The sequence below is a fragment of the Phyllostomus discolor genome, chromosome 5 (assembly GCF_004126475.2).
Source record: "Phyllostomus discolor isolate MPI-MPIP mPhyDis1 chromosome 5, mPhyDis1.pri.v3, whole genome shotgun sequence".
Lineage (NCBI taxonomy): Eukaryota > Metazoa > Chordata > Mammalia > Chiroptera > Phyllostomidae > Phyllostomus > Phyllostomus discolor.
The window spans coordinates 68,837,761-68,861,513 of NC_040907.2; the positions used below are offsets into that span (position 1 = coordinate 68,837,761).

At 39.8% G+C, this 23,753-nt stretch overlaps 1 pseudogene; it reads right to left on the bottom strand.

The window, feature by feature from the left end:
• Positions 1-620: 620 nt before the first annotated feature.
• Positions 621-1,654, bottom strand: LOC114496238 (annotated as a pseudogene).
• Between the last annotated feature and the right edge of the window lie 22,099 nt (positions 1,655-23,753).

Consider the following 23,753-nt stretch of genomic DNA (forward strand, 5'->3'; position numbering starts at 1 on the left):
CGGAACAAAAGACTTGATTCCCACTTAATGTATGCTTATTTTAACTTCCCTTTAATGCAGAATTAAGAATGTGTTACACCTGAAATCATACAATTGGAAAGGATTGAGGGAAATTGTAGTCCAGGCAGCTCACTCTATACAAGAAGAAATTAAGCCAAGGAGAGGTGAAGTGACTTGCTAAGGTCAAACAGTGAGGTGATCCCAGACCTGGATTCAGAACCCAGGTCCTCTGACTCAATAACCTGGGGCTCTTTTGCTGTTTTACGTATTACATTTGAAAATGTATTAATAATATCCAACATTTGCTTAGTGATTGCTATATAGTCCAGAGGTCATTAATAGCCCCGTGCTTTCATTAACTCATTTCATTGTCACAACAATCCTATGAAGTTAGTAGCCCATTTTACAAATGAAGAAACTAAGGCACAGAGAAAGTAAGTCACTTGTGTAAGTCCACTGCTAGAATCACATCTTGGAATTTTTGCAGAAGTTGCTATGGATAGATGAATTTTTTTATTCTTTTTTAAAAAAAACTAAGATGTAATATATATATTATAGTAGCTTCAGGTATACAACATGATTATTATATAAATATTGAAATGATCACCATAATAAGTCTAGTCAACATCACCACACAGTTATAATATTTTTCTTATAATGAGAACTTTTAAGATCTACTCTCAGAATCTTTTTATTTTGTGAATGGTATTTTATATAGTCATTTTGTTTATGACTGAAACTGAGAATTCAAAATTAACATTCTTGCCCATGAGCTTCTTAGAGACACTGAAAAAGTTTCAACCTTGTGTTCCGCATTGTTCTGCTGGGCTTTATCCAAGTTAAATGGGCTGGCCGGCCGTCATCCCATTTCATGTGGATTCTCTTGCCCACAGTTTCACCTGGGAAAATTGAGTCCTCCAGGATGTCATTGTGCACAGCTGTCAGGGCGCGTGGCTCCTGGGATGCTTTTGCTAATTTTTTGTATGGCTTAGGGCAGGATTTTCCTTGGCGCAATGAAGACAATGTGCTTCCCACTGAACTTTTTCTCCAATTTTCTCCACTAGCCCCACTTGGATTTTCTGGAAAAATTTCAGTTGAAGGACAAAAACAAGGATTGTAATAACTTTCTGACTGCTCCCAGCTTCAATATCCTTGGCTGCTATAATAGTCAGCTTTCGTGCCTGGGACTTGAGGTCCAAGTTTATCTCCATCTAGAGGAGAGACTGGGAGATGTCAGACTTGACTTGAACTGGTCTGGCTTCTCACCATTGGGCTTCATGATCTTCATGCTCAAACTGAACATGGTCTTCTACTTGGTGGGTGCAGCCTGGGAAGAGGCCTAGGTCTCTTAGGAGCTCATCAGATCTCTCTTAGCAACTTTCAGATATATAACATGGTATTGTTAACTGTAGTCCCCATGCTACACGTCACATCCCCAGGGCTTATTTTATAACTGGAAATTTGTATCTTTTAACCTATTCATCCATGTTGCCCACCCTTTTCTCCCCAGCTCTGGCAGCCACAAATCTGTTCTCTGTATCTATGAGCTTGTTTCTCCCCACCACATACAAATGAGATCATATGTCACTTGTCTTTCTCTGTCTGACTTATTTCACTTAGTGTAATGCCCTGAAGGTCCACTCAGGTTGTAAATGGCAGGATTTTCTTTTCTTTCCCTTTTTTTTATATGGCTGAATAATATCCCATTGTGTGTATGTGTATTTCACATTTTCCATTCATCCATCAGTGGATACTCAGGTTGTTTCCATATCTTCTAGGCTATTGTGAATAATGTTGCAATAAAAATGAGGTGCATCTTTTCAAGTTAGTGTTTTCATTTCTTTTGAATAAATCCCGTAAGTAGAATTGCTGGGTCACCTGGTAGTTCTATTTTTAATTTTTTGAGGAACTTGCCAACTGTTTTCATGGTGGCTGCACCAATTTACATTAGCAGCAACAGTTACAAATATTCCCTTTTCTCCTCATCCTTGCCAGCATTTGATATTTCTTGTGTTTTTGATAACAGACATTCTGACCGGTGTGAAGAGATACCTCATTGTGGTTTTGATTTGTATTTCCCTGATGTTTAGTGATGTTGAGCACGGTTTCATGTGCCTGTTCACAGTCTATTTGTTTTCTTTGGAGGAATATCTATTCAGGCCCTCTGCCCATTTTTAAAAATGTTTTTTTCCTGCTGAATTGTAGGAGTTCTTTATATATTTTGGATATCAACTTCTTATCAAATATATGATTTGCAGATATTTTCTGCTTTTTTAGTAGGTTGCCTTTTCACTTTGTCGATGGTTCCCTTTGCTGTGCAGAAGCTTTTGAGTTTGATGAAGTCCTACTTGTTTATTTTTTGCTTTTGCTTTTGGTGCCAAATCCAAAGAATCATTGCCAATACTGATGTTACAGAGCTTACTGCCTATATTTTGTTGGAGTTTTATGATTTCAGGTCTTATGTTCAAGTCTTTAATCCATTTTGAATTAGTTTTTGCATAAGGTATAAGATAGTCTCCCTCCCTCCCTCCCTCCCTCCTCTCTCTCCCTTTCTCTGTCTTTCTCTTTCTTCTTCCCTCCCTCCCTTCCTTTTTTCTTTTTCTTTCTTTCTTTGCTGTCAAAAGCTTTATTCTTTCCATTTGGTCCACAGATTGAGAGAGGCCTCCAGGGATAAAAAGCTGCCTAGTGCCTTCAGGGAGAGACTAAGACTGAAGCCAGACATCAGGGGGAAGCAGAGGGCTCCTTCAAAGACTGCTGGGCTCTGAAGGCCCCTAGTTATGCTTGAGGGTGAATCTTTGGAAGAGATAGTGACCCCACCCAGCCTGGGGCTGGTCAGCCACAGAGATTAATCAGGTGGTTGCCAATCTTGTAAGTTTCACCTGCTCATCTAGGAAGTGAGTGGTCCTCCAGGGAGAGATGGGGGTTTGTGTTGGCAGAAGTAGGGCATGGAGATTCAGAAGGGCACAGTTCAGGTTCTTCTCTAGGACCATGGCAGCTTTCATGGGGTAGAAGGTTTTACCCCACTTGCTCTGTGAGGCCTTCTGCACATCCTAGAAGAAGGTGTAGCAGCTACGCTGTTTTTGCATCTTCAGGAGATATGGGGTTCACTGGCACTGCTTGACCAACTCACAGACAAAGGGACCAGTGCCCTCCAGAACACTGCTGTGGAAAGAGAAGCCAGAGAGAGGTAGGTGGAGGAAGCCTGCAGATGCATGTTTGACCAGGCAGTTGATTCTGTGGGGTCGGCTGGGGTGGGGAGTAAGGGGTATGATAGACCTTCACTTCAGTAGAATGGTTCACATCTGGGAGCTTATGGCTGCTTGGCAATAAGGAGGTATCCACAGAAAAATAACAGCATTCGTTCGTCCTGGAGGTAGAGAATGGCTGAGAAGGTGGTCTTGGAGGGGGTGGGGACCTAGTGGTCAGAGACCATTCAGTTGTAACGAAGTCAACACAGCTCTAAGCAACTGTGAGTAGAACTCAGGAGGACAGGTAAAAAGAGATTGACTGGGAACCTTTTTATTTTTTTAAAGTTATGCACTTTACTTCCTGTGAAAATGAAAATAATTTGCTGTAATCAATGATAACATTCTTTTTTCTACATCATGTTTAAAAGTTCTTATTTAAAAAAACTTTCAGGATTTTTATGTCTGATGCTTTCCTTATATCAGTTTTGCATTGGTTCTTTTTATTCTCAGTTGTGTAGAATATTCAACAGAGCTTAGCAAACATGACTTAAGCCTGGCACACATTATTTATTTTTGAAGAGAATAACAGTCTCATTAACATAGAGCAAATCCCCTATATTTTATGTCTTATTTTGCAGTTAAATATATATTTTTAAATTTGGCAATGCTCTTGTCTTTGAATTACAATGAATAAAACACACAAAACACTTGGTAATAATTATTTTAGATTTTTGATTTAGAAAAATAAATTTATTACAACCAATTTATTTGTTAATATCCTGATGAAAATAATTCTGTAAGAATCACAATAAAGTTTCTTCTGCATTCTAATTTATTTGCTTGTAGAGAAGACTGAACATATTAAAATCTTTTGTTTCATATATTGATTTTTTTTAGATATTTGAAATGGAACTTTAGTTCGATTCTAAGCAAAAAAGAAATGGGGCCCATGATTTTTTAAAATTTGTGTTTTAACTATTTGAAAAGCACCTTAAGTAATATAAAAATTAATTGAAATGAAAAAATAAAGAATGGGCCAAACTGAAGCCAAACATCTATATTTAATAAAAAACCTTTGTAAAAAAGAAAATAAAGGCTTTAAAAATTCAGTTAGAGGGGACTTCCGGCCAAGATGGAGGAGTAGGTAGACACACCGTGCCTCCTCACACAACCAAAATAAGGACAACAAAAATTTAGAAACAAAAAAACAACCGGACTGACAGAAAGTTGAATTGTAAGGAAGTCGGACAACAAAGGAGTTAAAATAGACACATTCATCTAGACTGGTAGGAGGGGCACAGTTGGGTTGTCGGGCAGAGAGGGGTTGTGGCAAAAAAAAAAAAAGTGGTGGCTTGCAGACCCTGGGCATGCAAGACGGCAGTGGGTGGACCCTGGGTGTGCAGGTGGTGGCTGGCAGATCCAGCAAGGTGGCAGATTGTGGAAGGGCATGGCACAGCATGGTGTGCAAGCTGGCTGGCAGACTGGGTGGCCCCACATTTGCATGCAGATAAACCAGGTGAAAGTGGGGAGCGAGACAGACCTCATAACCCAGGGTCCCCTCTCAGGGAGATACAGCCTCAAAACACTGATTGAAAACACCTGTGGGAGTTGAAGTGCCAGAAGAGCCTCTCAGCCTCACAGGAGAGTTCACTGGAGAGACCCACAGGGTCCTAGAACATACACAAGCCCACCCACATGGGCATCAGCACCAGAAGGGCCAGTTTGCTTGGGGGAAGCAGCAGAAGGGATTGAAATCCTACAGAGAAAAGAACAAGCTCCCCCACGTACAGCATCACAACCCAGCAACTGGATTGATCTGCCCTGGTGAACACCTAAAGCTACACCGCTCATACATAACAAGCACGTCAAAACAAACAAACAAAAAAATAGCCCAAATGGAAGAACAGATCAAAGCTCCAGAACAAATACAACTAAGAGACCAAGAGATAGCCAACCTATCAGATGCACAATTCAAAGCACTGGTGATCAGGATGCTCACAGAATTGGTTGAATTTGGTCACAAATTAGATGAAAAAATGAAGGCTATGCTAAGTGAAATGAAGGAAAATGTATAGGGGACCAATAGTAACAAGAAGAAAACTGGGACTCAAATCAATGGAGTAAACCAGAAGGAAGAAAGAAACAATCAAACAGAAAAGAATGAAGAAACAAGAATTCAAACAAATGAGGAGAGGCTTAGGAACCTCCAGGACATCTTGAAACGTTCCAACACCCAAATTATAGGGGTACCAGAAGGAGAAGAGGAAGATCAACAAGTGGAAAAGTTATTTGAACATATAATAAAGGAGGACTTCCTCCATCTGTCCAAGAAAATAGACTTCCAGGAAGTCCAGGAAGCTCAGAGAGTCCCAAAGAAGTTGGACCCAAGGAGGAACACACAAAAGCACATCATAATTACATTAGCCAAGATTAAAATGAAGGAGAGAATTCTAGAAGCAGCAAGAGATAAGGAGACAGTCACTTACAAAGGAGTTCCCATCAGCCTGTCAGCTGATTTCTCAAAAGAGACCTTACAAGCAAGAAGGGGCTGGAAAGAAGTATTCCAAGTCATGAAAGGCAAGGACCTACATCCAAGATTGCTCTATCAAGCACAGCTATCATTTAGAATGGAAGGGCAGATAAAGCACTTCTCAGATAAGGTCAAGTTAAAGGAGTTCATCATCACCAAGCCCTTATATGAAATGTTAAGGGGACTTATCTAAGAAAAAGAAGATAAAAAACATGTATAGTAAAATGACAGCAAACTCACAATTATTAACAACCACACCTAAAGCAAAAACAAAAGCAAACTAAGTAAACAACTAGAACAGGAAGAGAACCACAGAAATGGAGATCACATGGAGGGTTAGCAACAGGGGAGTGGGAAGAGGAGAGATGGGGAAAAGGTACAGAGAAAAGTAGCATAGATGATAGGTAGAAAATAGACAGGGAGGGCAAGAATGGTATGGGAAATGTAGAAACTAGAGAACTTATGACACATGGACTTGTGTCACACTAAAGGTGGCGAATGTGGGTGGGAGAGGGTGTGCAGGGTAGAGGGCAATGAAGGGGGAAAATGGGACAACTGTAATTGCATCATCAATAAAATATATTTAAAAAAATCCAGTTGGAAACTCTAAAGAAAAGAAGACAAAGTTTTAGCAGAGCCATAAAAGAAACTTCACTACATGTAAGTGCCTTCAAAATAGTCACCATGGAAATATAGAAATCTGTTCTAATGGTGTTCTCTTTACATTACTTATAAAACACCTCTTAAGAATTTCCTCTAGATCCTGTTGCACTTTTTGTTGTTGGTAATTATATTAGTCAACACATAAAATTAACCATCACAGTAGTATTTTCAGTAGTGAAAAAATTGTCTTTCTTGGGGGAGTAAATTTGATTTTTAGGAATATAAAGAAGCAGGTTTTGTGAAACAGCACCCAAACTATTTGTGGTCAGAGACTAAAAGCATGACCATGGTGCGATGTGACCTATTTTTTCAGGATGGGGAAAACCCCAGAGCTGGCTCTTAGGGTGACACTGGTCATGTGTGTGAGATAAATTAGAAAAGCTGGTGGGATTCAAGTCACAGAGGCTAGAATTGCAAAGCTAATGAGCTTGAATGTACTTTTTAATTTGGTGGGGGGTCCTATGAGGCTTTTGAGCAGTGGAATGACTGTATACAAAGAATGGAGGGAAATGGGAAACCAAGTCAGGTATCTTTCTGAGATTGAGGACACTATAGTCTTGGATTATACTTACATAATAAACCATTTTAGGAACAGAAAGTGATTTAATATATCAGTGAACTGATATTCTATTCTTTCAAATTAAAAATAATTTCCTTTGATGGAGAGGGTGAAAGTGGGGAGGGCAAAGGGGAGAAGGATTAATGGTTGATTATCTGTATGATATTAGATTGTTAACTGGTTGAATGGATTTAATTGCTGATTAAATCTTTATACTTTAAAAATTATTTTGAAATGATATAATAAAAACCTTTAATGAGGTTACACACATATCTTATTTGTATTCTCTGCATCTTCTATAAAGCCTAAAATTTAGAAATTACATTTCATCAGGATATGGCTGATAAGTGGTCATTTACTCTTAAATATTTCTTTTCCTATTTGAGGGTATCAACACTCACTAGGTCAAATTGGAAAGTTATGCGTACTCTACATTCTTTTCTTTCCTGTACTATCTACATTAAATATGTAAGCAAGCCCTATATTGCCACAGTATCACTGCCTAATTTTAGGTTCCCATGAACTATCTATAAACTTCATCAGTCTTATTGATTTTTTAAATATAATCTCAACCCCCTGTAATACATCTATTTGTTCATTTATATTTTAATCCTGCAAATAATTACCTAATGGCTTCTAAACCAGGCACTGTATTGGACTCTGGGTATACAATACTGAACAAAGTAGGCACAATTTTCATGGATATAGTTTATTAGAAGGTGGATATAAACCATATATAATTATGAATTGTAAGTAGTGCTATGAAGACAAGAATAGCAGTATGAGAATGACACTGTAGTCAAATTAATCTTTCTAAAGAGCAAATCTGATCATGCCTAAAGTCTTGTGCTGACTCCAGGTGCCTGCAGGATCACGTGTGGGCTCCTCAAAGTGGGTCACGAGGAACCCTCCTGCCTACCACAGCGCCAAGCTCATGTAGGCTCAGTTCAATGAATGAATGACAAAACTTAAAAATGAATTTAAGACAACTCTGCATTTACTTGTATTAGTAAAGTTTGTTAGGTTTGAAACAGATTGCCAAATGCTTCATTAAAAGGAAAAATATTGCTTTCATCAATTTTGAGATCAGATTGCATTTAGAACTACTTTTTTTTTGTCCTTGAAACACTGCCAGAATTTTAATGGAAATATCAGAGATGTGCTATTACTATAATGTGAAAAACGTTGCTTTTTTTGGTGTGTGGCAGGAGAAGTCTGTAGTAAGGATGGTGAAAAACAGATTGACGTTTGGTCATTATATCTTATCAAGGGTGTTTTACTTGTAATGCTGTTTGACAGCTATATTCTAGGCCTGACAGCACTGAACCAGTGTAATTCCCACTGAACTGCTCTAAATAGGCAGTATTGCAATCAGTTTAACAACCCCTGGAGGCAATAAAATCTCTCCTTTGAACGAATACTCAAGGGGAGGAAATCTAAGATTTATAAAGGGCAGCAAGTATTCAAGAAAGGGGCAAAGTTTATGTGTGAGCCTGTAATTGATGTTTCCTTTGTTGCAAAAGAAAGCTTGAGGATGCTTTAAGGATTAATCTTTAACAAGTTCTAATCTGCACTAACAAGTGTGTTCAGATGAGTGAAAGAGATACGTGGTTTTGAGAGTTAAGTTCCTTCTAGCCAACTAAGAAAATTTAGAGGAGTCATAAAAGTATGAGAAGGACACTTTAAAATTAAACCAGAGGTCTTTAGCCGTGTCTCTTTGGTGTCTGGGCCAGAGGGTCACTGTCCCTACAGACAGTGTTGATTAGCCTTTGTGATTAGCTCACGGTTCAAACTTGCTTAATACATACGTACTTGTAGGGAGAAAATTTCAGTTAAATATAGTATCATCCTCATTCTAAATGAACTTGGCAGTTCTACTTCTGCTGGTAGTAATTTAGACATATTTAAGCAGAGTTTAAATCAAGACAGCCCTAATTTTAATTCTCTGCTTCTATCACTATTAGGTGTGTATCCCTGGGGATTTTATACCCTTGTTCACAGTTTTCTTATCTGTGAAATGGGGCTGATAGTTCTTACTAACCGGGGACATTTGAAAGTGGGTAGCTTAAGAAGAGCGCCAAATTGAGTGTGGGCCATGGGGTAAGAGCTGACTTTATTGAGGTCATACTGTGTTCTAAGCAACTGTGAGTTTCAAGCTACTAGATGTTCTCAGTAATCATATGAGGTTGGTACAATAGTTTCATAGAGAAGATGCTGTGAGGGTGGGGGATATTAGGAGAGATAGGTTGGGGTACACAATCGAACGGTTACTTCTCTATCTTGGACACACTTGCTCAGGTAGTAGTTTTCTGTCTGTTATTGGACTCCAGGGAGCTTGGGGGCTCTTGATCCTATAAGGTAGTGGGGACATGCACTACCATCAAAACTCCAGTGACACCTGCCTCCACCTCTCCATTTTTTATATATGATTGTGTATATGTGTGTCCAGGCTTATTACTGATTCTTCTTATCTCATCATTTCCATCACTGTTGTTGGCTGCAACTTCTCTGGCACCAGATGAACTGGGCAAGGTAAACTGCCCATGCTCCCTTTATGTAAACTGTCCCTTCTGCCCAGAACTCTCACCTTTCAGCATCCACTTAACTTGTTAAATTCTCTTCATCTTTTGGGTCTCAGATTAAATACCATGTGGAGACAGCATGCAATCAGCAAGCCTGATTCCTCAAGAGTTGAGAGGTTTCATTCTGTGTACTCTTATGCCCTTCCATAGCCTTTATTCTGCATTGTTATTGTGGTAAATACTTCCTGTTTTTTCACTTCTGAGCATAGGAGAAGGTTGCACCTTCTGTCCTTCTTGAAGTTGGTGTGCCCGTGTGGTTTGGTTTGGCTGATGGTTTGTGAGCAGATTTACATAGGTTGTTCTGTGCTCAAGTCCCTCCCCCTTTTCCTCTGCCATGGCAATGCTGGTGATGGAGGTGCAATGGTGAATCATTGTATGGAGGAGTGCAGCAGTTGTGGAGTGTTGCCAAGACACACAATAGACATTGCAGTGTGAGATACATACATTTGTGGCCTTTTGGCAACTAAGTTTTGGGGTTATAGGTTACTGCAAGGTATCTTGACAGATCCAGTCATTGCTGGGCCCACATTTCGCTTCCTCACCTGTCTATATTTTTTACTGCAGGAGGTAATTGTCTTGTTCATCATTCCATCCCCAGAGCCTTGTTACAGGACTGCCTGACATATGGTAGGCAACTAATAAATCATTCATGGAATGAGATGATGATACTATATGAAGGAAGGGTCTATCTGAAGATTTAATTTCCACACTAGCTAGACCTTTGGCACGGTTCTGATGTGAGGTAAAGTGATAAAGGAATATTATTTGAGGGGAAAGATAATAATCATGGTTCTATATCTTAACCTTTTGGAAATAATTTCTTTAGGAAAATATATTTTATCACTGAAGAGAACTATGTATAGAAAAGAAATGAAATGCATATTTCTCTTTAATGTATTTGGATATTAACCCTCTATCAGAAATATTATTTGTAAATATCTTCTCCCATTTGGTTGGCTGCCATATACTTCTTTTTATTTATGGATAAATCACAACAGTGAAACATATTTATGCCAGGAATTAGAGGAAAAGTCCTATGATATGAGGTCATATTCAAACAATTTTTACTAGATATTCCTTCCTTCCTTCCACATTGTATTCTAGCTGACCTTGTGCGCACTGTGGCGGGTGGGAGAATATGATCTGACACCACCTCTCCTTGAAGAGGAGAGCTCACAGTCAAGTAGTGGATCAACAGAGACTAAGCTAAGTAGAACGCAATGGAATAATTGCAACAATAGAAGTACTGTTGGGAAAGAGTGTAGCAGAATCCTAGATTACTTTTAAGTTGGGGGGTTAATTTACAGAAATAGCATTTTAGGGGGCCTTTCCACTGTTTAAATTCACCTTTCATTTCCAGTGACCACTCTCTGTGTTCATTTTCAGCTATGACCATGGCCATATTCTGGGCTTTGTCAGCATCCAGAATTGTACCAACTCTGACACAGTAAAATCCACGATCCTACTCTTTGACTGAACCCAAGTCTTTCCAGTTCACGTATTCAGTTGTAGCTGTTCCTGCAAACCTCTTAACATTTTGACTCTCAGATCCTTCTTTTTTGAACTTCTCTTTTTCCCTGCATAGACCTCCATGGACCAGCACTTTGGCCACCCTTTTGCTGTTACCCTTTACCCTTTTATTATCCTTCATGGGTTTTATAGTGCTGACCTGGAAAATGCCACCTTGGATCAAACCCATGTGGCCTTCTCCATGCTTTCATTTAGCCTCCTAGAGAAAACCATGGGCAGATTAGGGGCATCAAAAAAGCGTAATTTCCAACTTTAACTAGGACCTCAACATTTCTCAGTTATCCCAGGGAAACATAAATATGGCGGGTGGAAACATAAATATGTTTCCCTACTGAATTGTTCCAATCCTCCCTAGTGGCTATTTTAAACCTTCTCCTCTACCCTAATATTTTAAGACCTACAACCTTCTGCCATGTGTTCAGCAGATGACCTTGCCTATTACTTCTCAGAGAAATATAAATCATCATGTAGATACTTTAACTTCCTGCAGTGAAACAAATTACTGGTGGCTCCAGCCTTCCTATTCTCCTTCTATTCTGTTCAAATGAAAGAGTTGGGCTTCTGGATGTCCTAGGCTAATAGCTTGGGTTTGGATTTAAATAACAGGTTGTGGGAAGAAGAGGGAATATGTTTGTACTATAAGAAAATAGCCTAGGCCCTGAAGGGTGGCTCAGTGGGTTGGAGCATTGTCACGCACATCACAAAGGTTGAGGGTTTGATTCCCAACTGGAGCACGTATGGGAGGCAACTGATCGATGTGTCTCTCTCACATCACTGTTTTTTTTTCTCTCCCTTACTCTCAATAAACATCTTCTTGTGAGAATTTTTAAAAAAGGGGGGGTCCAGGAAAGGATCTTGAGAAACAACATTATTTAAGAGAGATGGGGGAGGAAGAGCTCACTGGAGGGACTTAGAAAGAATAGTCAGGGAGGAAGGAGGAAAAACAAAGGGAGCCAAGGGAAGAAGCACATTCCAAAGGAAGGAGAATCAACATCAAATCTCTAAAACCCTGGAGAATCAGGTAAGACAAAAACGAAGGTGTATCTCTTGAACTTAGCCACAAATGGACTGTTAGGAACCTTGATAAGGGAGCTTCAGTGGAGAGGTGGGGCAGCAGCCGGAGTGGAGTCCATTGAAAAATGAATGGCAAGTGAGCAAGTGAAGTTTCTAATAGATTTCTATTTCATGAATTCAGCTCTGAAGGAGAGGAGTAAACAGCTCTAAAAGAGAAGAGAGTTATGAGATATACAAAAACTATTTGTCTTGATAAGAGAGACTTAGTATATTTAAATGTCTATGGAAAAAATAAGTAGACAAGGAGGTTTAAAACCAAGTAAAAGAGGATAGGACACTTGATGGAATAAGGTCCATGTGAGAGCAAGAATGAATAAAATCCAAAGCCTTTTGTAGGCTCCTCTTTCTGTAATAGACCATCTCCTTTCTTCTTATCTCTTTAACTCTTATGCTTTCAAGTATTATCTACATGGTAATGGCTACTTCTAAATCTGTAGCTTCATGCAAAATCACCTCTTGAATTCCAGATTCTTTTATGAAGATGCCTAATGGACAGCAATTCCCTGGCTATATTATAGGCACCTTCAGCTCATCACATCTGAAACAATTTTCATTTCTTCGAAATATGCTTACTTTTCAATGTTTCTTAAGAACAGATATCACTATCCAATCAAAATCCCAGCAGACATCTGACTATCTTTTACCTTCCTACTGTCATCTCCTCCTACTTTTTTTTTTTTTGGCCTGGGTATTCCAGGTCTCGGTGTAGATTTCCTCTTCTCTAAGAAATGTGGGTGTTCTTCCTGTGTGTCCTCATTGTGTCATGCACACCCTCTATTTAGCACTTAATGCTTTATCTTGTCATTGCTTTTTTACTGGACTCTCAAGTCTATGTCTGATTTTTCAGCCTTTTTCATCTCATGGCACACCTAAACTAGTTACTAAAATTCTGTGGCATACCAAAAAATACATTTTTTGCCAATCTGACAAAAAATAGGTATGATTTTGATTCATTCACACCAGGTGGCTATTATTGTGTTGGCTGCTGTCATTTTTAAATTTGATACAATAAGGGAAAAGGGATCAGTGTCCCTGAGTAAATAGGCAGGTATTGCATATTTAAAAATTTATTGTAGCACTCCGGTTGAAAATCGCTGGTCTGTGTCAATAGTCAAGGACTGTGTCTACTTCACAGTTTCATCTCCAGGGTTTGGAACATAGTGAGTGTTGAATAAATATTGGTAGAATGAATGAAGAATTATAACTGCTAATATTGGTATGCTATGTTAAGGCATTTCTATATTTATGATCTAATGTGATTTTTATATATAGGCATGAGAGGTAGATATTATTGTCTCTATTTTTCTGATGAAGAATAACGGGGCTCAGAGAGTTTAAATGCCTTCACCCAAGATCATCTACCTATGAGTGGCAGAGTAAGACTCTTACTTCTCTGGGGTTTACCTCACAGCACACCATTTCTCACAGGGGAAGAGATTTGACTTGGACTGTTACTGACTTGAGATAGAAAGGTCTGATTTTATTCATATTGGTTGTGTGTTATTCTGAGCTCTCTGGGGGATTCCTAGTGTAATGGTTTAGTGAAGAAAAGGAATCTTGAAATCAGGCTACATGTTTAGAACCCTGGCTGCTATCTCTTGTGAGCTTCAGTGAGTTTTATAACCTCTCCAAGCCTCAGTTTGCTCAAAGGCAAAATGAGAACAGTTGTACCCTAAGTCCTCAATTAACATCATCAGTAGGCTCTGTGACTTAAGTGAAATGACATATAACAAAACCTATTTAACTATAGGCTAATGGATACAAACAAGATCAAAGTTCCTATGGCATTTCCATTGATGTTATAATAAAATGACATTGAATGAAACACCATTATTCAAGGACCTGCTCTACCTACTTCATAGGTGCTTTCAAATGATGCCCTTAACATTGAGCCTGGCTCAGAATTCTAATTCATCAGTAGTGGTTCTTATTATTATTATCAGATCATCATGACTGTGTAAACAGTCAGCATGGGGCTGTGCAGGCAACATGGTAGACTCGGATTCCTGTTACCTAGGGCAAGTACAGCATATCACCTTGGCAGCTTCTACTGTCAGCTCACTTGTGTAGACTGGTCTGGAATGCAAGACCACTCAGTTTCCCTCACGTGTGATGACACCCAGGTGAAGAATCCCATGTTAGGGAAAGAAATTCCACTTACAGGCATCAGTGGATTGGAGCCTGTGGGCAAGTTCCAGTTAGAATCTGGAGATGTGCACATTTGGGGGAGGGATAGAGGAAGATGAGTGGGCTTAGAGGAGAAACCTAAGATAGGGTTGCCCAGTAAGAAAGAACAAGTGAGAACAGAATAAAGCCAGAACAAATTTAAAGTAGCTAATAGTTATTTATTGTTTAGTATGTGCCAGGTACTTATGTGTGTTAACTTATTTAATTCTTAGAGTACCCCAGGGGATTATGATTTATCCATATCTTATAGTTGAGGGAACTGAAGCTCAGAAAGGCTAAGGAATTCGCCCTGGTCTCACAGATGGAACTGACAGGAGGGCGCGTGCGGAGTCGGGGCCAGAGCTGGAACAGAGGATGGAGGGTGCTGGTACATGGTGTCCTGCTGAGCAGCCCTGAGGAGGATGCTTTTGTTTCTGGGGGCTATGCTGACTGGCTTTGTGTACAATACATGGTCCCACTCCGGTGGTCCCACAAAGGAGCTGACAAACCTGGCTGCACACCACATTCCTCTGGGAGCTTGTTAAATGTACAGATTCCTGGTCACACTCCCAGAGATTCTGACTCAGGAGGTCTCAGGTAGGTCCAACAAAACCAATGTTTTTAATGATCACCTCAGACAATTCTGAAGCACTTGGTCCCCTGGCAGCTATTTAGAAGCCACTACCTGGGAGCTACCACCAGGTAGAGGCACCATGTGGGTTTTATGTAGGCATTTACTCCCAGTGGTTACCCATGGGAGTCCTAGCTAAAGAATCTATTGATAGCCCAGTTCTGGCTGGGGGGGGCTTGGAACCATGCCAAGAAATTCTCTCGCCCTCCCAAGTCCCGGTCTTCCAAGTGAAGCCTGGATTAATAGCTTGCAGGTGTAAAATGCAACATGGCAGCGATTTGGGTTATGAAGGATATTCCTGTTAAACTGCCTTTTGCTCCACAGAGTGCTGCTGGTCTCTTATATTAGCTTAAAATCCTGAATATTGGGTTTGAGTTTCTCAGCAATCATTTGTGTTCTACATGAGTAAAGAAGCAATGGCATTTTGTCTGCAGCAAGCTAAATCATCCTGAGGGAGCGGTTTACATCATTAGAATGTAATGAAATAAGTTGTCACCAGCAGCTGCCAACAATATTTCTGGTGACTTAGAAAAAGGTTATGTTTAGCAGACATTTTCTGAGTTGTATTTATTTTTGTACGTGGAAGGAGGCCAGGTATGCTGGCAGACTCATTTTCTTTTTGATTTCATGTACTTTTAATAATGGCTTGTCTGGGTAAGTATGGACAAATCTAGTAAAGTACTTGATGAAATGCTTGATGTCAAACCAATAATTTAATGCTTCACTAGGAGGCTTGAAGAGTCAGCTCTCCTCAAAGATGAAGTGTGTAGCATGCTAAATGCTATTCATCACCCAACTTTCTTATTCTGTTGTTAGGCACAGCAGTAAAAACTCTTGGCTAGGGGAGCCAATGCCTCTTGAAGTTTTTGTTTTCTGCACCTGCTTTGCCACCACCCTGGTAAAAGTAACTATTAGTCCTCATCTAATACACAGCCATAAACTTTTAACTGGTCTCCTTTCTTGTCTTTCCCTTCTATATATGGGACAGAGACCAAACTTCTTAACATGGTTATAGGTCCCTTTCCTACTCACACCTTCCTTACATACTCTGCTATATACTCAGCTACCTTCAGCTCCTCCAGTTTGCCATCTGTCTCATCTCTAAGCCTTCACACCTGCTGTCTGTCTGCCCAGGGAATTCTTCCTCCCTCCACCTTACCCACTTTGCTTTAATGGGGTAATTCACCTTTATTCTTTTGATCTCAAGCTTCAAGTCTTCTCTGATTCTCCCAAAATTGAATTGGTTGGACCTCACTTGTGATTCTTTAGCTCCTGAAGCACCCCCACCACAGCCCTCACTCCACTGAACTATGTATTCCTGATTTGCTTATCTCTATTCTATTCAACTAAGCTATCAGCTCCTTGGGTGAGGAGGTGATATCTATCTCATTCGCCACTGTTCAGCCAGCAGAGGTCTTGGCACCTGGTATGCAATAAATACTATTGCCTGATGTCGACTGAATGAATCAGACCAATATTAACAACCTGGAGAGCTCAAGGCATAGCCTTGATTTTTCGTCTTGACTTTTGTTGGGAATAAGGTCCTCTAGACACATTTGTAGGCTCTCAGATGGAGTAGGCTCTGGTTCAATTCCCTCACTTAACAAATATAGTCTCACTACTCTGGATCAAGTTACTATTAGTCCTCACCTGGATGACAGTAATAGAGCCCTAACTGGTCTTCCTCTTCCTCTTCTTTTCTTTCAATACACAGTTCTCCACTCAGTGGCCACAGAAGTTGAAACTCAGAATGTGTAAGTGACTTGTGCGAGGCCTTATGATGATTTAGGGGCAAAGCCAGAATAAGAAACCATTTTTAAGGAACTATTTTCTTCTAGTTGCTCAACAGCTCCAAACCCACCTGACTGAATCCAATTTCATTCTTATTCATACTTAAGTTTCTTAACAAAGCAATTTTATTCTAATTTCAGCTGCATTTTTCCCTTGAGGGTTTTGCACAAGTTCTAGAGATCATGCCATTTCTCCCTCCTTGCAGTTCTGGGGACATCTGCTTTTCTTAATAAGCAATATCTTGCCCCTTACCCATTCTTGTTAGAGAAAGAGATTTCATTGGCAGGACAATATATAATAAAACTTAAATCTGCAGATTTCACACATCGAAAGTATGTGTTCTCAATGAGTGTATGTTTTATGAACTCAGTTTATGAAGACATAAGTGGAAAAGGGAGGGAGCAGAAGACTGTGTTCAATCCCAGAAATCTGTGCTATATCCACAATTTGTTCTTAACAGATGTCCCCATCATTAATTTCTTGATATTGTTAGCTTGTTTCATTGAACACTCAGGGGCCACAATGGCAGAACTTTCCCATTTCTTCTTTTCTTCTTTTAGGGCCTATTTACTAGCTACTCCACGCAATTGCCCTCCTGTTTCCTTTGTAACAGGTCCCGCAACCCCCAAGGGGCTGTTGCTGTGGTAGCACGCATTGGGAAACACAGCGAGGCCCTGGCATGGTGGCTCAGTTGGTTGGAGCTTTCTTCCCTACACCACAAGGTTTTGGGTTTGTTCCCTGTTTGGGGCAACTACAGGAAGCATGTCTCTCTTTCTCAAATCACATCAATGTTTCTCTCTCTCTCTATTTCCTCCCCTCCATCAATAAACATATCCTTGGGCAAGGATTAAAAAAATAAAATAACTGAAGCTTTAACACACACACACACACACACACACACACACAGTGAGTATAGTTTTGTAGTTTTATGATCACCCCCATTTTCTTTCACCCAGAGGCAGCAACTCTTAGGAGTATGCCACGTGGCCCTGGGTGTACATTTCCTTAAGTAAAGATTCTTTGAAGAGGGGAAGTGCTCATTTTAGGGGTGAGGTTCTGCAGGTTGTCACTGGGACCTGGGCTTTGGCAGGGGCAAAGGCAGGAGACAGGGAGGAAATGGCTCCAGATGGCAAGCAGCTGAGACTACCTTTGTGTGTGCGTGCGCGTGCATGCATGCACGCGCACGCACACACACACTGTTTTCTGAATCATTTGAGAGTAAGTCACAGACATGCAACTTTGCTTCTATGTATTTCAGTGTGTATTTCATAAGAATGACAATGGCACTATCTGATCTAACTTTAGTATAATGATCTAAATCAGGAAATTAACATGGATACAGTATTATTACCTAATCTATAAACTCTACATACATTTTGTCAGTTATCCTGTAAATGTTCTTTATGTCAATAGAAAAAAAAAATTCTGGTTCCAGATTCAGTCCAAGATGACTCTGTGCAATTAGTTGTCACATCTTTTGAGTTTTCTTTAATCTGGAACAGTTTTCTTTTGTCTTCATGACCTTGACATTTTAAAAGGGTACAGGCTAGCCTTATTTTGGAAAGTCCCTCAGTTTCATTTTGGTATTTCCTCATGATTAGATTCTGATTATACATTTTTGGCAGGAAAGTCACAGAAGTGATGTTGTGTCCTCAGTGCATTGCATCAGGATGTTCAAGGAGTTAATGCATCTCACTCATGGTAACACCAGCTTTGACCTCTTGGTCAGTGTGGCATTGGCCAGCTTTCTCCACTGTGAAGTTACTATTTTTCTTTTGTTAATTAGTAAGTATCTCATAGGGAGATGCTTTGAGACTATGCAAATATCTTTTCTCTCATCAAGGCATAACCCACTGATTTTAGCATCCATTAATGATTTTTGCCTGAAACAAGTATTGCTAGAGGAGTTGTCAAATGGTGATTTTGAATTTCATTATTTCTTCTACGCTTATTTGTTGGCATTTCACTTTAAGGAAAACTCTCATTCATTTACTTATTTATATTTGCACAGTCTCATAGACTCTTATATTTTGTGAGTTGTAATTTGTTACTCTAATTATTTATTTTGATCCTCAAATTGACCCAGATTTAGCCAGTAGGTAGCTCTTTGAAGCTGGCTTCTGTGTCTTTCCAACACGACTCCATTAGTCTTTGAATAACTCCTATTCTCTGGTATAGCAAGGGGTTTTAGGGTCATTTTGTACATAGACTATTCCATCCCTGGAAACAGCCATTTCTCCACAAAGCCCTAATTCCTTTTTGGTAAAGAATAGCATGTAGAAACTGATCTTGGTACGAGGTATGTTCATCAATACTGGGATAGCATTGCTTCTAGTCTCTTTGAGCAGAAACTACTAGAGAACATACCCATAGATCTATATAGTTTTTGTATTTGTCTACAGGGCTTCAGTTTTTCCATATGCAGCTTATAGGGTCATGAGAAAGGAATTATTATTTTGTTAGCACTTAAATTTTTTTCTTGGACTCATCTTTTTACCCAGTTTAAAATGATTCACCTTCTTTTCTCCAGTTCCTGGATACATTTCACACATCTCCTTTAACTTTGTGAACTCTAGCATGTGTGCTACATAGAACACCAAATACAGATCAGTGCATGTGGCCAGGGACAATAGGAGAATGTTCGTTTGTAGAAGGTTGTGGGGGTGGTACAAGCCCGGGCATGGGAGCTTGCTCCCCCACTGTAGCAGGTGCAATGGGAAGAGTTCATTATGTAGACACATGTGATTAGTATTGCTCTGGAAAAGACAAGCACAGGTATTCTGCTTAGATACACATTATCGCACTACTGTGGTCTGAGAATGTTGGCTAATATTAGTTGGCATTTAATGAAAAATCTTTGATATGCAGAATACGTAGAACACTTAATATGCTAATGAGTATTGTGACTTTTCAAGAGAAGGCTACAGTGTAAGATTTCCAGAACGTCTGTGGAATCCCTTTCTTTGGTGCATCTAGATGAATTTGTGCATCGTAAAATCCTCTTTGGAAATTGCTGTTTTTTACTGTATTGTTTTATTTTATTTTTCTGAATTTTATTTTCAATTACAGTTTGCATTCACTATTATTTTGTATTAGTTTCAAGTGTACAGGATAATGGTTAGACAATCATATACTTTGCAAAGTGATCCCCTCAATATTTCCAGTACCCACCTGGCACCATACATAGTTATTACAATACTATTGACTATATTCCCTATGCTGTACTTTACATCCCTGTGACTATTTTGTAACTACCAATCTGTGCTTCTAATCCCTTTTACCTTTTTCACCCAGCCCCCCAAACCCTCTCCCCTGAAATTGCTGTCAAACACACATTCACTCATACAGTAATTAACTGAGTCATAATATTATAAAAGTCCCAGAAAACATGATTTAGTGTGAGTCCCTGGGGTCTCCTCAATGAAATCCTGATGAAGTGGGTTTTGTTTTTTTTTTTTTAAGCAGCAGGGATTAAAAAAAAAAGATTTTATTTATTCATTTTTAGAAAGAAGGGAAGGGAAGGAGAAAGAGAGGCAGAGAAACATCAATGTGTGGTTGCCTCTCCCGTGCCCCAAATGGGGACCTGGCTCACAGCCCAGGCATGTGCCCTGACTGGGAATTGAACTGGCGACACTTTGGTTTGCAGGCCCGTGTCAATCCACTGAGTTACACCAGTCAGGGCCTTGTATTGTTTTAATAGAGAAAAGAAGCCAAAAATATGTGAGTTCCATTTTCTTTCAGCCCCAGATTTCTAGGTGTCCCTGATCAAATGGAAGATTTTGAATTTTTGTATTCCTGTATCACTGAGGAACTGGGGGCACTTAAAATTTAGCAAATGTGTTGATAACTCTAAATATTTATTTCTGACAGACACATCTCTAACATCTCCTGAGTCCCTAATGGTTCTTGCTCTAACCTTGACCAAAGTTTGTTGTGATCCCAGCTCCTGAAATGAATTTGGAACACTTTGAAGAATGGATGTGTAAGATACAGGACTGACTCTCAGGGAAGTACTAGTGGTGCGCATAAACTATGCTGTGGCATATTACACTTTCATCTGCATTCCTTTTTTGAAAAACATGTTTATCAAGAAATTGACTCGATTACCTAAAGAATTCTGCACTTTTTGTTTTTATTTTTTATTTATTTATTTTTTTAATATATTTTATTGATTATGCTATTACAGTTGTCCCATTTCCCCCCTTCTCTCCCCTCCACCCTGTACCCCCCTCCCACCCACATTTCCCCCTTTAGTACATGTCCATGTGTCATACTTATGAGTTCTTTAGTTTCTACATTTCCTGTACTATTCTTCCCCTCCCCCTATCTATTTTCAACCTACATTCTATGCTACTTATTCTCTATACCTTTTCCCTCTCTCTCCTCCTCCCACCCCCCTGCTGCTAACCCTCCATGTGCCCTCCATTTCTGTGGTTCTGTTCCTGTTCTAATTGTTTACTTAGTTTCTTTTGGTTTTGCTTTAGGTGTGGTTATTGATATTTGTGAGTTTGCTGTCCTTTTACTATACATGTCTTTTCTTTGTCTTCGTTTCTTAGATAAGTCCCTTTAGCATTTCATAAAATAAGGGCTTGGTGACGATGAACTCCTTTAACTTGACCTTATCTGAGAAGCACTTTATCTGCCCTTCCATTCTAAATGAGAGCTTTGCTGGATAGAGCAATCTGGGATGTAGGTCCTTGTCTTTCATGACTTGGAATATTTCTTTCCAGCCCCTTCTTGCCTGTAAGGTCTCTTTGGAGAAATCAGCTGACAGTCTGATGGGAACTCCTTTGTAGGTGACTGTCCCCTTACCTCTTGCTGCTTCTAGGATTCTCTCCTTCGTTTTTACCTTGGCTAATGTAATTATGATGTGCCTTGGTGTGTTTCTTCTTGGGTCCAACTTCTTTGGGGCTCTCTGAGCTTCTTGGATTTCTTGGAAGACTGTTCCCTTTGCCAGATTGGGGAAGTTCTCCTTTATTATTTGTTCAAATACGTGCTCAATCTGTTGCTTTTCCCCTTCCCATTCTGGTACCCCTATAATTCGGATATTGGAACGTTTAAAGGTGTCTTGGATGCTCTTAATCTTTTCCTCAATTTTTTGAATTCTTATTTCATCATGCTTTCCTGCTTGGTTGATTCTATCTTCCTTCTGGTCCACTGTATTGTTTTGAGACTCATATTCCTTCCTTTCACTATTGGCTCTCCTCCACGTGTCTTCCTGCATCTGTTTTATGGTACTCTGCATTCTTTCATCTAAATTTCGTCCAAAATCCACCAGTTCCGTGAGCTTTCTGATCACCAGTGTTTTGAACTGTGCATCTGATAGATTGGCTAATTCTTGGTCGCTCAAAAGGATGAGTCCTGGGGGACTGATCTGCTCTGTTGAAAACATGGTTTCTTTTTTTTTCCCCCGTCTCTCCTTTTTTTTTTTTTTTTCCGGTCTGGTTGCTCTGGTTACGGCGGGGGGCGGAGCCTTAGGTGCTCACCAGGGCTGGGCACCCCAGTCACTAGATTGTGACGTTATATGTGGGGGCGGGGCGGGAGCGGGAGCGGGGCAGGAGAAAACAATGGCGGTAGTTCCGTTCCCCTGGACTCAGACCCTTGTCTGGGCTTCCGGGCTGCGACTTCTGCCCTGGTCCACAATCGCTGCCCCTCTGGGTCTGCTAGCCGCAGCTTGCGTACTCAGGGATCACCGCTGCCTTCTTACACGCCCGATGGCTTTTGCTCCGATTTCTCACCAAACCTTCCCCCGACCTCCGCACGCTGCCGACCCGAGCCAGCCCCGCGCCCGCCGGCTCGTCTTCTCCTACCAGTCCAGATGAACGCATCTACTTCAACTTCTTGGCTGCCCGACTTCCATTCAGATATATCCTCTGCCGGATCTGGGTGTTATTCTGATAGTAAATTATTGTTGTAAATTATTGGTTTTCTAATCTTAGTTGTACGAGGAGGTACGGTGCGTCCACCTATTCCTCCATCTTGCCGGAAGTGCACTTTTTACATTGATTTCATTTTTCTAGAGAGCCACAGCAAATGCACGTTAAACTAAAAAATTTTTGCAATTAAATTATATTTTACAAATATTTCAGTATCTTATGCATCTAGAGCAATGAAGTTGACTATCATATCTTTTTATACTGTTGTTATTCGCTGTCTGGTACATGTTTACTAATACTACCAAATACACTCCTCCACCATTTTTAAGGATCATGAACAAAACATTTTGGGCCCCTGAATGGGCTTTAAATCTGTAAGTCAATCCCATGGATCATTTTAAATTACTAATCATAAGCAAATAGATAAGCAAGAGTGACTATAAATTGGTTAATTACTGTAACTCAAGTTTTAGCTCATAATTTTGACTTTCAAAGGCTACACAAACCAATTTTGTACTCTTAGATTATAATGAGCAGTCTTTATTCTTTAATCAGATTGCCCCGTATCTAGCTGTCTAATGTAACATTCCTTTGAAGTCTAGAAAGATCTAACATAATTGAAGAAATGTCGAACTATTTGACTCTTTTTTTTAATATAAAGGAATTAAACATTAATCAGGCTTGTGCATCTCAATTAAGCCAATTAAATTTATCACAGAATGCAGTGCCTACTGCAATAGGTAGCTTTAGTGCTTGAATACATTATCAACTTTTACCTAATGTTCCCATCTCCACTATGTTTGTTCCTCAAAAAGTAAATACAGACCTAAACTCTGTATTAGAAAGTCACCAGTCAATAGAATCTGGCAAAGCCCCAGCAAAAGAAACACTCAGAATGGTGTTTAACTACCACTGATAGTTTTAGAACTTCCCTTCAACCTTTCTGCCAAAAGGGGGTTCTCTAATTATGGTGATGACTGGTGCCTTCATCCAAATAGCCCATTAACTATGCAACTTGCTTCCCTAACAACTAGAGACCAGTTTTGGTCTTGCAGGCTATTGTATATCCACAAAGTCCATATAATTACTAATAATTTGTAACAAGTGTTAATTGATAAACAGCTCCCTCTGGTAGCTTAATTAAAGCTGTAGGATAGCTAGGC